Genomic DNA, 11,183 nt, shown 5'->3' on the forward strand with positions numbered 1-11,183 from the left:
GAAAACCCAAGGCCTCTTCTTCCGTCGCTCAAACCTCCTCCGAAGCTCCTACTCAGTTGGTCTCTTTCGAGAGATCGTCGAGTAGTAGCGTAGACCAATTTATTTCTGACCAACCCCGGGTCTCGAGAGATGAGGTTGCTTCCCCTAGCGAAGCAGCACCACCTCTCCCCCCGGGTGAGGCCTTGTCACTAACATCCGTATTTCCGATTTGATCCTCCTTGGGGCTCACGGGTTCGCCCTCCTCACTGCTTGAGTTCATCCGCATGGATGCTTCTGTCAGGAAATCGTCGTCGCCGTCAGAGGTAGATCCCCTGACTCTTGTCGACGTTGTTGTGTCAGAGGTGTCTCATGCGACATCACCCATCTCCTCTGCCACTCCAAACTCTACAACTGTAGCTGCCGACTTAGTTTTCCCCATTTCTGACCATCCTCCAAATGGGAAACTTAAGTTCATCATCGGTCTCTCCTGCTAGTGTTTCTCTCCCTCGGGGGAGTTCACTTACAGAGACTCCTCTTCGGAGGACTGCTGATGGTCAGCTTGCTGATCCAACGGCCCCCGGAGGGTGCATCTGTCGGAAGGCTTGCCTTCCTCTTTGCCTTAGAGGCCTTCCTTCACCTGCGATGAGGAGGCGCCTCTTTGGTTCAACGTCTTTAATGCAGTCCCCCGCAGAGGATCCTCTAGACCTTCAATCGTTCATCACTGCACCTGCAACCAGTCTTGTGACTTCAGTCCTGGACCACTCTGCAGATCGTTCGCGATCTCCTTCGGTGGATGGTCGTCCTTTTAAAGGACACGTCGACCATCCATACAACAAACCTGCTGACCTTCCATCGCCGTTCCTGTATGAGCCTAATAAAGCTCCTCCAAAGTGTGCTATTGTGCACCATCACTCTCGCCCTGCGCACCATGCGCCCTGACCAGCGCTCACCAGCAGCTTGTCAAACAACAACGCTTCGGCGCACCACTCATCCTGCTCGCCCTCACAGAGGGCAGCAGCCTCATGCGCTTGCGTGCCAACATGCGCTTACATGCCATCAGTATCCTTATCTTCAGCGCTCTCCTGCGCGCCATGTGCATGTGCGCCCACACGCGTCCACGATCACCTGCGCACCGTGCGCAAGCACGCCCAGGGTCGCCTACTCGCCAGCACACCACAGCGCACTTGCGCTCTCCTGCGTGCGAACGATCTCCTGTGCACCAGCGCTCTCCTGCACTTATGCGCCCTGCGCCCACGATCTCCTATGTGCCAGCACCCACCTGCGCACCAGCGCCCACCTTTCGCACCAGTACTCTCCTGCACGCCAGTGCCCACCTGTGCACCAGTACTCTCCTGCGCGCCAGCGCCCACCTGCGCGCCAGCGCCCACCTGCGCACCAGCGCCCACCTGCGCACCAGTACTCTCCTGCATGCCAGCGCCCACCTGCGCACCAGTACTCTTCTGCGCGCCAATTCTCTCTTATGCGTCAACGTTCTCCTGCGCACCAGCGCTCTCCCGTGCACCAGCTCTCTCCTGTGCGCCCCACATCACCTGTGCACCAGCGCTCTCCTGTGCGCCATCTTGCACGCCAACCAACGCGCCAGGAAAAACCTGCACGCCATCACTCGCCTGTGTACAAGTTCTTAGGTGAGGCGACAACCATGTTGCCGCCCTCACCTGCGCGCCAGTGCTCGCCAGACCATGTGCACTCACCTGCATACCATCTTTCTCCTGCGCATGCCATGTGCACGCGCGCCAACACACTCCCGCGCGCAAAAATATTCTCCTGCGCGCGCTCACCAACATTCTCCCGTGCGCGAGCACGAATATTCTCCCTCGTACGAGCACCGTTATTCTCCCTCGCACCAGCGCCAATATTCTCCCTCGCGCGAGCATGCGCACCAACAGGCACGTCATCTGGCAAGGTCGCCATCACCTCATTCCCCTCCCCGCAAGCGCATACCATCGCACATTGTGGGAGAAGGGAAACAATTTCATGCAGAGGGGTTCAGGATCCCTAAGCTACCTTTTAAGACGAACCCACCTATTCCAGTAACTCCTCCCATGGAACCTTCGGTCCCTTTCCCTTCAGGCGATCTGTCTGACAGTGCGTCTGTCAGCCAGGAGCCTTGGTTCAATGCCTTAATCAGAGCCGTAACCCAGGCTTTCAAGCCTGTCCTGTCTGATCGCTCATCAGAGCGACCTATAGCTCTAGATCTAAGGCATGGACCCATGGCTTCCTCTACCTCTTTGAAGAGGAAAAGAGGAGTTTCAGACGAGGTCACTTCCCCGAGGGCGAAGCTGACTCCATGCAGACCATTGAGGCAAGTTCCTCCTGTTCCTCGGACAAACTCTCCATCCCTGTCGGACGAAGATCTCCTGTCATCTAGGGAACCACGTGAAGAGAGACTCCCCCCCATCGCACCAATGAAGGAAATCTCTCTTCACGCCAAGAGTTCCCTGCAATCTGAGAACAGAAGGGACATGCCACACGCATTGATGTTGGAGTCTTACCTCCTTCCCCGGAAGGAATCCAAAGACTCCAAAACCATGCCAAAGTCCTCCACTAGGACTAGAATGGAGCCAGCCAGCCACTCGGGGAATGTCCGCGACTCTCCCCAAGAAGAGCCTTTGGGGACAGAAGTCTCCTACAACCGGAGGAGAACAGCAGGAGTCAGAACATGTATTCTGGCAGGTTCTGACTCTAATGAGGGTTCTCAACGAGTTTTCCGACCCAGAGATCCCACCTCGAGAGGGCAAAGACACTATCCTAGACTGCGTCTTTGGTACTCAAAAACCCTTAAAGACCAGTGCAGCTCTGCCCTGGTCTCAAGGGGCAAAGAGTACCAGGGACAAGATGGCCCAGCAGCTCTCCGAGGTTGACCAGGGCACCAGCCGCCCGTTGAGATACTACCGCTAGAGAGTTATGGGGTCCTTTGACTGGCCAGACAGTACTACATAGGACCCTTCTCTCTGGTTATGGTTCTTTCTCTTTGCCTACACAGACACCGAATAGTCTGGCCTATTCTTTACAGATTCTCCTCTGTCCTCATACACATGACAACACTGAGATTGCCAAACAATTCTTCTTCTATCAAGGGGTTAACTACTGCACTCTAATTGTTCAGTGGCTACTTTCCTCTTGGTAAGGGTAGAAGAGACTCTTCATCTATGGTAAGAAGCTCTTCTAGGAGAAGGACACTCCAAAATCAAACCATTGTTCTCTAATCTTGGGTAGTGCCATAGCCTCTGTACCATGATCTTCTACTGTCTTGGGTTAGAGTTCTCTTGCTTGAGGATACACTGTCCTATCTAGTTTATCTTCCTCTTGTTTTGTTAAAGTTTTTATATTTTGTATAGGAAATATTTATTTTAATATTGTTACTATTCTTAAAATATTTTATTTTTCCTTATTTCCTTTCCTCACTTGGCTATTTTCCCTGTTGGAGCCCCTGGGCTTATAGCATCCTGCTTTTCCAACTAGGGTTGTAGCTTAGCATTTAATAATAATAATAATTATAATACTAACTGTTCCGGTACCAAGAACAAGCTCCTCCCACCTCCTCGCGTACAGCAGAGGAGGTACTTCGAGATCCTGGAGGAGCCCAGTTCAGCTCTTCCTCTTCACCACTCAATTGGAAGAGATAACCAGGGGAATCCCTCTTGAGAGACTCTCCAACCGGCAGGCCTCGTTCTCGGCAGCCGAGATCCTTAACCAGGAGAAGGTCACGAAGTATGCTATGCAAGCTACTTCGTGGCTTGATATCTGGTTAGGGACCTTAGGTAACCTGATACGATCCGAGGATTTCTCCAAGGAACGTACTAGGAAAACTATGGAAACCTTCCTACTCTCAGGTATCCGCACGATCGACTTTCTTGCTCACCAAGTCTCGAACTTGTGGGCAAATACCATCTCGAAACGTCGAGATGCAATAGCTGAGAGGTTCCACCAGAAGGTCTCTAGCGTCGAGATCAATAGGCTCAGACATTCCTCCATAGAGGGGTCCCTGAGCCTAAGGATGTGGAACATGCTGCTGAGAGGTGGAGGAAGTCTCATCAAGATTCCCTCCTCCATAGGGCTTTAACATCTAAGCCCTATAAACCTCCAGCACCACAGCAGTCCCGTCCAACCAAGACCACAACGACAACAAAAACTGCAGCGAAGACAACAGTGTCTAAGCCCTTTCTTGTCAAAGAAAGGAAAGGCAAAAAGTCCTCCAGGGGAGGCAAAAATCCTAGAGGGAGCAGCCGAGGCCGCAAAAGCTAGGATAGGCAGTCCCCCTGCATTTCCACCAGTGGGGGGGATGCCTACAAAGTTGCGCAAACAGATGGAAGCAACTCGAGGCCGATTCCTGGACAATCTCCGTGATCAGTCTAGGATATCGCGTCACGTTCATAACATCTCTACCTACCCTGACCGGGAATCCAGTCATTGAACTCCCTTGCCATGGGATCGGCAAGAGGGCAAGCCCTTCAAGTAGAAATCCAGATCCTGTTGAAGAAGGGCGCTTTCCAAGAGGTCCTCGACGGATCCCCAGGCTTCTTCAGTCGAGTCTTTCTTGTAAAGAAGGCGTCTGGAAGCTGGAGACCAGTCATCGACCTCTCAGCTCTGAATAAGTTTGTCAAACAAACTCCGTTCAGCATGGAGACTGCAGACACGGTCAGACTACCAGTAAGACCGCAAGACATTATGTGCACATTGGACCTAAAGGACGTGTACTTCCAGATCCCAGTCCATCCGTCTTTAAGGAAGTACTTAAGATTAAGCCTAGACAACAGAATATACCAGTTCAAGATGCTGTGCTTCAGTCTTTCCACAGCACCACAAGTCTTCACCAGAGTGTTTACTCTAGTGTCATCTTGGGCACATAGGATTGGCATCCGCCTCCTCCGTTATCTGGACGACTGGCTAATCCTAGCAGACTTGGTGTCAACCCTTCTTCAACACCCAGACAAATTTCTGAGACTTTACCAGGATCTGGGGATCATGGTAAATCTCGAGAAGTCTTCTCTGCTTCCCACTCAAAGACTGGTATACTTAGGCATGATTTTAGACACCATTCTCCACAAAGCCTTCCCATCAGACGACAGGATAGCAAGGCTGAGAAAGGTCGCAAGACCTTTTCTCAGACGAGAAGAACTTCCAGCCCAATCGTGGCTACGTCTCTTCGGTCACCTTTCATCGCTGGCCCGTCTAGTTCCCAATGGTCGTCTCAGGAGGAGATCCCTCCAGTGGCAACTCAAGTCCCATTAATGTTTACAATGCTTCCAGAAAGCTAAAATTATTGCCAGATCTTTGCTTCAATTTTCAACTCAACATAAGTAAACAAATCCCTCTAGCTAATCACCTGAATGTCTAGATATGTAAATCACTAGTCTAATTGAATCACCTCTATGTAAAGAAAGTACTGTAGGTGTACATATGTATGAAGATTATCACTTTTTATATCAACGATTGAATAGAATGTTTTACCCATAATGGCATCTCAACCTGGCTATTTGACCTAAGTTTTCATAAATCTTCATATCACAAGAAATGTCATGTATAATACGACGTAAAAGAGGATGATGAATAGATTGTCGTAATATAGAAACCAATGCTGGGTAGTTTGATTAAGTGCTGTGATCTAGAGAAAAGAAAGTTAATGTTATATCTGTTTTTTGTATTAAATGCATTCCTTTTCACAATACTGTACATAGACCTTTGATTATGCAGGACATGTTTTTATTTCTTTAGTCAAATGGTAATCAGATGTTTTGATTATGGCATATCATAGATGGGGAAAAACTCAAATCAATCACTAATGAATGAAAGGAAAAGAAAATATTAATGGAAAGTAGAGTCAAATAAACACCTATTAGTTAAACTTTACCTAAATACAAAATTCATGTCTCCACTTTTTTTCCATGTGTATAATTCTGTTTTCCCATTCCATATAAATTACTTTGTTTTATATGCCATGAGTTTAGACCCTCATCATAATACCCTGGTTAAAAACTTTAATAACCAACTAACGTAAGTATTGTAAAGTTTGTGTAAATTGCATTCGTGGAAGACCTCTGCCATTCACAATGATTGAATTTCCAAAGTACGTGTGATTGATTGCTTGAAATTTCAGAGGTTTATATTCTTCAACAGGTTGGACTGTTTGAGTGAACAGGGGACTTTGTGACATTTATGAGGAGCTGATTAAAAGGCTCGTTTGGTCACTATTGTCGCTGGAGTATCGTTGTGATGACAAAGGAAAGGTAAGTTACCATCAGAATTATATCAGCCCTTTGAGAGCGCTTGGGTGTATTCTACTTTTGTGTGTATTTCTAGTCTCTTTGGCACCAGTTTTGGTACATCTGTTTTTGCTGTCTACTTTCAAACAAATTTTTTCCTTTTCTATGGGGTCTTTAGAGTGGTGTTTGATGGACTCTGTTTTAGGTCGGAAGTTGGGGAAAAGCAATATTTAGATAAGCTCTGTAGTACTCTTCCTTGCTTAACAACAATTTGAAGACATTTTTCTCTATTGGGTTTAAAGGCAAGTTTATTGCTCGATAAATTTTTACACCAAGCTTTAACTTTGTGTCCCTTTAAGAAAGGTTATCAGAATTAGTGATAAAAATCCAAGTTACAAGAAATATTGGTTTTGAGACTAGATTCATAAAACGATGGGAATGACTGACACCATTGAGAAAAGGATTACGATGTTATAACAACTGTTTCAAAGAGATAATTTGATGATAATGCATAGAGATGGTGGTGAAGAGAATGAATGAAAACTTTTCAATATTAATCTTACCCGATGATCATGTAGCTGTCAACTCTGTTGCCCGACAGAAAAATCTAAGGTCGGGATACGCCAGCGATCGCTATACAGGTGGGGGTGTACAACAACAGCGCCATCTGTCGAGTAGGTACTCAGGTACTTCTTGTCAACAAGAACTCAATTTTTCCTCTGTCGTGCCACCGCCAAGACCTACTTGGATACGCTGTTGTTTCTGGAGTTGTTTTCACGCTTTTGGTGATGTATTCGCTCTAGATTTTAGCTTTCGCTATTCAGGAACTATTATCATTAGCTTATCAAGCTTTTTGATTAGATTTGGATTAATTGTTAATGAACTTTGCTAGATTTTGGATTCCCCCCTTGGCTAATTCAAGAATTCAAGATGTCTGACCATTCTCAAGTCCCTAAGTACAGGCAGTGTAGCGCTAGGGACTGTTCTAGGCGTCTTCCGAAGGCCTCTATAGATCCTCACACCGTTTGTTCCAATTGTAGGGGTAAATCCTGTCAATTGGAAGATCGATGTGAGGAATGCGCTGGGCTTTCGGAATTCGATTTTAACGAATTCCTAAAGAATGCACGTAGGCTAGAGAAGGATAGGATCAGGAGGAGTTCTTCTCGCTCGTTTGATTTTTCCTCTCCCCATGCCCCTCAACCTATTCCTTCCCCTGTAGTGGTGACTCCCAACCCTGCTACTAGTGCTCAACCCTCGATGGCGGACATGATGCGTGCCATTCAGGCTCTTGGTGACAGAGTGGAGTCATTAGCTAATGACCGGAATCAACTTTTGGCCGATGTCAAAGAGTTGAAAGAAAAAAGGGCAGTGGGAAGTGTAGTGAGTGCAAGTGCGGTGAAAAGTGTCAGTGTCAGTGTTACGCATGAGGGTGCATCTGTTCGTGCCAGTCGTCCTCCCAGTCCGGGACCTCTTGCAAGCTCCCAAGCCCAGGGGAGAAGCAATGTCGAAGGACCAAAGGGTTCGACAGGCCTTGATCAGCGTACGGATGTACCCTCAGTGGTTGCGGACGCATCTTTCAGAGATCGTCCCATCCACAAACAGACGAGTGAGCCCATTCATTCCTCGTCTGTGGAAGAAGTTTCTAGAAAGAAACGTTGGACCAAGGTCTCACGACCTCTCAAGCGCAAGGTCCCTTCCGAGCGAGTCCAACGGCCCAGGTGTAGCCACTGGGTCAGTTCGGACTCGCCGCAGTCTTCCGAAGACTGCACACCTCCCAAGAGAGGTAGAGTGGTTCCGCAGCAGGCGATCACTCCGTCTGTTGCCGCACCAACCACGGTAGACCCTAAGTGGTCTATGCTGCAGACTATGCAGTCTCAGCTTGCTTCCTTCATGCAGGAGTATCGTGCTGAGAAGGTTGACACTGCACCTGTTAACCTACAACCTGCCACGGTTGTGCGCTCAGCAGATACTGCGGCTGCCTGCTCCCACACTCCACCTGTGAGAGCTCCACCACCGATGCGCAGTCGACCCTGCCAGACACATGTTGACGTTAGCCGACATGCGGCACCCTCCGTTAACATGCGTGAGCTACCGCATCAGCAGTGGGAAGGTGCTGTCAAGCTGCCGTGTTTTGACGCAATGCGGCAGTCTCCGCAACCCACGGCAGTCCCTCCCACGCACCAGCACTCCGCTGTTGTTGTTGCCAGCTCGCAGACTGACCAGCAGCGGCATGATGTTGGATCCAGTGCAGCTACGCATGCACCCGTGCTGCCGGATTCAGCCGTTCAGCTGTCTGCTCCGCCTTTGCCACTTCCTCCTCAGCATTCGGATGAAGGAGTATCTGATGACGACGAAGCTGCGCATTTGGACGATCCGCACTCCGACATAGAAGAACCCAAGTCTACGCCTCCCTCCTTAGACTTTAGGAAAGTCCTTGCCCTGTTTAGGGAGTTGTATCCTGAACAGTTTGTGTCTGCAACCCCGCGCTCACCTCCCTCTGAGTTCGCTTTAGGCATGCAGTCTGCAGCTCCTGCCTTTACGAAACTCGTACTCGCGCGCTCATCCAAGAGAGCTTTGAGGGTACTGTGAGAGTGGTTGCAGTCCAAGAAGCAACTGGGGAAGACTGCCTTCATCTTTCCACCTACCAAGCTTGCTTCCAAATCTAGCGTCTGGTATGCCACGGGAGAGGAACCCGGCTTGGGAGTTCCTGCCTCTGCCCAGGGCGACTTCTCAAGTCTGGTTGACTCTCCCCGCAGGCTGGCTATGAGACGCTCCAAGATTTGCTGGTCCTTTTCTGACATGGATCATCTGTTGAAGGGAGTTTTTCGTGCTTTTGAGATCTTCAACTTCCTGGACTGGTGTTTGGGAGCGTTAAGCAGAAAGACCTCCCCTTCGGATAAGGACTCTGCCATGCTTATCATGTCTAGCATGGACAAAGCCATTCGGGATGGGTCTGGTGAGCTTGCGGCTTCGTACGTGTCTGGAGTGCTTAAGAAGAGAGATCACCTTTGCTCCTTCTTGTCTGCGGGGATCACACCATGCCAGAAGTCGGAGTTGATGTTTGCTCCGCTTTCCAAGTGTCTCTTTCCGGAAGAGCTGATCAAGGGGATTGCTGCCTCGTTGATCCAGAAGGATACCCATGACCTGGTGGCGTCTTCCGCACGTAAAGTCACAGCTTTACCTTCCGTGCCTAGACCTAGGATGGACACACCAGCGTCTAGGTTCATCCCGCCCTTTCGTGGCAGAACCTCCAGCAGAGGAGGTACCCGTGCCGACAGTCATCGTGGCAAAAAGAAGAAGGGTTCCAAGTCCTCAAAAGGCAGAATCTGACTGCCTTCCTCTCCAGACAGCAGTGGGAGCCAGGCTCAAGAACTACTGGCAGGCTTGGGAGAGCAGAGGTGCAGACGCTCAGTCTGTGAAGTTGCTAAGAGAGGGGTACAGGATTCCGTTCTTGCGCAATCCCCCTCTAGCAACTACTCCCATCAATCTCTCTCCCAACTACAAGGAGGAGGACAAGAGGCTAGCTTTACAGCAAGAGGTGTCTCTCTTGCTACAAAAGGGAGCGGTAGTCATAGTCCGGGACCATCAATCCCCGGGCTTCTACAACCGTCTCTTCCTGGTAGCGAAGAAGACAGGAGGTTGGAGACCGGTGCTGGACGTCAGTGCTCTCAATGCTTTTGTCACCAAGCAGACGTTCACAATGGAGACGACGAAGTCGGTACTAGCATCGGTCAGGAAGGAAGACTGGATGGTCTCGTTGGACCTAAAAGACGCGTACTTTCATGTCCCCGTCCATCCAGACTCCCAACCTTTCCTAAGGTTCGTCTTTGGAAAGGTCGTTTACCAGTTCCAAGCCCTGTGCTTTGGCCTAAGCACGGCACCTCTTGTGTTTACCAAACTGATGAGGAATATTGCCAAATTCCTTCACTTGGCAGACATCAGAGCCTCCCTCTATTTGGACGACTGGCTTTTAAGAGCTCCATCAAGTCGTCGCTGTCTGGAGAATCTCAGATGGACTATGGATCTGACCAAGGAATTGGGTCTCCTGGTCAATATAGAGAAGTCCCAACTCGTCCCATCCCAAACCATTGTCTATCTAGGTATGGAGATTCAGAGTCGAGCTTTTCGGGCTTTTCCGTCGGCCCCCAGAATCAGTCAAGCCCAAGAATGCATCCAGAGCATGCTGAGAAGGAACCGATGTTCAGTCAGGCAGTGGATGAGTCTAACAGGGACGCTTTCATCGCTGGCCCAGTTCATCGCGTTAGGGAGACTCCACCTCCGCCCCCTTCAGTATCATCTAGCTGCTCACTGGAGAAAGGACATGACGCTAGAAGCGGTCTCAGTTCCTATTTCCGAAGAGATGAGGTCTGCGCTGACGTGGTGGAAGAACAGCATTCTTCTCAAGGAAGGTCTTCCATTGGCTGTTCAGACCCCCGACCACCTTCTCTTCTCGGACGCATCGGACACGGGCTGGGGTGCGACACTGGACGGACGGGAATGCTCGGGCACGTGGAATCCGGAGCAAAGAACACTTCACATCAACTGCAAGGAGCTATTGGCAGTTCATCTGGCCTTGAGAAACTTCAAGTCCCTCCTTCTGGGCAAGGTGGTGGAGGTGAACTCCGACAACACTACAGCCTTGGCGTACATCTCCAAGCAAGGAGGGACTCATTCGAGGAAGTTGTTCGAGATCGCAAGGGACCTCCTCACCTGGTCAAGAGATCGAAAGATTTCGCTGGTAACGAGGTTCATTCAAGGCGACATGAATGTCATGGCAGATCGCCTCAGCCGGAAGGGTCAGGTCATCCCCACAGAGTGGACCCTTCACAAGAATGTTTGCAGCAGACTATGGGCCCTGTGGGGTCAGCCCACCATAGATCTATTCGCTACCTCGATGACCAAGAGGCTCCCGATTTATTGTTCACCGATTCCGGACCCAGCAGCAGTTCACGTAGATGCCTTTCTTCTGGATTGGTCCCA

The sequence above is a fragment of the Palaemon carinicauda genome, chromosome 19 (assembly GCF_036898095.1).
Source record: "Palaemon carinicauda isolate YSFRI2023 chromosome 19, ASM3689809v2, whole genome shotgun sequence".
In the NCBI taxonomy this organism is placed as follows: Eukaryota; Metazoa; Arthropoda; class Malacostraca; order Decapoda; family Palaemonidae; genus Palaemon; species Palaemon carinicauda.